The sequence below is a fragment of the Sturnira hondurensis genome, unplaced genomic scaffold, assembly GCF_014824575.4.
Source record: "Sturnira hondurensis isolate 20B ecotype Veracruz unplaced genomic scaffold, ASM1482457v3 Scaffold0015767, whole genome shotgun sequence".
NCBI classification, from domain to species: Eukaryota; Metazoa; Chordata; class Mammalia; order Chiroptera; family Phyllostomidae; genus Sturnira; species Sturnira hondurensis.
The window spans coordinates 423287-425921 of NW_028088398.1; positions in this window are offsets into that span (position 1 = coordinate 423287).

Sequence of the window (2635 nt, forward strand, 5' to 3'; positions counted from 1 at the left end):
AAAGAATGGGAGAGAAACATCAGTGTGTGGTTGCCTCTCACGTGTCCCCCAATGGGGATCCAGGCTGCAACCCAGGCATGTGCCCCAACTGGGAATCGAACCGGTGACCCTTTGCTTCACAGGCCCGTGCTCAATCCACTGAGCTACACTGGCCAGGGCTATATTTTTTTTAATTTATTTATTTATTTATTTATTTTTAGATAAAAAAATTATCTTTAGAAGGGAAGGGAAGGGAAAGAGAGAAGGAGAGAAATATCAGTGTATGGTTGCTTCTCGTGCGTCCCCTGCTGGAAACTGACCTACAACCCAGGCATGTGCCCTGACTGGGAATAGAACAGCGATCCATAGGTTCGAAGACTTGAGCTTAATCCACTGAACTACACCAGCCAGGGCTTACATTTGTTAATTCACTACATCTTCATAACAGCCCTAGGTCATAGGGTTTTTTATTTTTTATTTTTAAAAAATATTTTATTGCCCTGGCTGGTGTAGCTCAGTGGATTGAGCGCCGGCCTGTGAACCAGAGGATCGCGGTTCGATTCCCAGTCAGGGCACATGCCTGGGTTGCAGGCTGGTTCCCTGCAGGCCAACTCCCAGCAGGGGATGCACGAAAGGCAACCATACATTGATGTTTCTCTTCCTCTTCTTTCCCTCTAAAGATAAATAAATAAACAAATAAAAATCTTTTTTAAATATTTTATTTATTTATTTATTTTTAGAGCGAGGGGAAGGGAAGGAGAAAGAGTGGGAGAGAAACATCAATGTGTGGTTGCCTCTCGTGTGTCCTCTACTGGGGACCTGGCCCGCAACCCAGGCATGTGCCCTGACTGGGAATCGAACCGCGATCGTGTGGTTCGCAGGCCCGCGCTCAATCCACTGAGCTACACCAGCCAGGGCTTATTTTTATTTTTAATTATTCCTTTACAGATGTAGAAATCCAGGCACAGAGGGATTAAGTGTTTTGCCCAAAGTCACACAGCTGGGAAGAAGACCAGCTGGATTTGACCCTAGCAGTCTGGGTAATCCTGTGTTATCCTGCTTCCTGAAACATCACCCCCTAGTACCACAAATGACTGTAATTTCTATGAGCTGTGTAATTAAATTAACTTTTATTTTAATTTCTGAGAGGCAGGGAACAGCTCCCTGTGCACACCTTTCCTAAATGACAGGGTAAATAGGCCTTGGACAGTATGAACTCCCATGGATGGGTCTCCCTCATGCATGGTGAAACTCATGTGAGCAGTGGGGATCCTCTGTGGATATCATAAACACGCCACGACCAGAGACAATCTGAACGGCTATCAGAGGCTCCCTTCACTACAGCAGAGTGCTTCCTAGGCAGGGTCAGGTCCATGGTGGAGAGTTCAGACCAGCCAATGAATAGTTTCACTCTTCCTCACACATGACGCAAACTGACTGGGCAACACAAAACACCACCCTAATCAATGGAAACCTCTCCCAAAGGGAAACCTCCCAGAGGCAATTTGGACCCTTGGCCCAGAATGTGTCTCTCCATGCATAGTATAGTCTTTCATACCCATGACAAAGTTAACAGGGACAGTATGTATCACCATGTATGGGGAACTTTCTGTGGCTTCTGGGAGCCCCTTTTGTGAAAGCACAAACCACTCTCTCCAAGGGTCTCCCTAAATGGGCAGTGGGAATGAGTGTGATTTTCCTCAGACTCAACACTACCCAATGTGCATAGCACACTCTGTCATGGGTAGTGCTAATGGAACAGACAGTATGGATCTGCAACAGGGCTGGGTGCGTTTTCTTCACACCTGGTGTGAACCCCGCGTTCGTACTGGGAACCCAACACAGGCAGCAGAACCCTCCCTCACGCCCAGCTTTGTGGTTTTGTTCTTTAATATGGAGTGCTTCACAAATTTGTGTGCCATCCTTGCGCAGGAGCGAATCTTCTCTGTGTATATGTGCTGCCGAAGTGAGCACCCCCAGGCCGTTTTTATTGCCCTCCATACCCTCCATCCAGGACAAGTTCAACGTGGAGAGAGTATGGACGTGCCACAGACAGGTTCACACCAGGTGTAAATCCCTTATCTGGACAGCAGGAATCTACTACTGACAGGGCATACCCATCTCCCCCGCAGTGTGAGCCCACCCTTAAAAACATATAGCTCCCGCAAGATGTGAACACACACAAAGTGTAGCTCTTCACGGAGTGGAATGCGGTGTGAAGCCGAGGAAGTGCTGTATTTCTCCATCTCGTGACCCCCATGCGTAAGACAGCCGTCAGAAAATTACACCGCCCTTAAATGTCGAAGTCTTGGAGGGAACTTGTCTCCAAGAACCCCAAGTCCCAGGCCGCGAGCGTAGACTACACCGCAGCGCGCGCCACCTAACACACGTACGTCTCTCCCCTCCCGGTGGCAACAGTGCTTTCCGCGGGGCCGCGCCAGACTTTCTGAGGCTGTTGATTGGTCGTAGTCCTGCCACCCAACAGCCAATCAAGCGGGGGAAAGGTGACATCACTCTTTCTTCTTACCTCCCCCTACCCCAAACTTCCCTACACCCGACTACCAGCAGCAACAACCGTGGGGGAGGGGCAAGAGAGTAGAACCCGGTGAGGTCATTGCACCGCCCCAGCCACTGCTGATTGGTTGCAGGGCTTGCG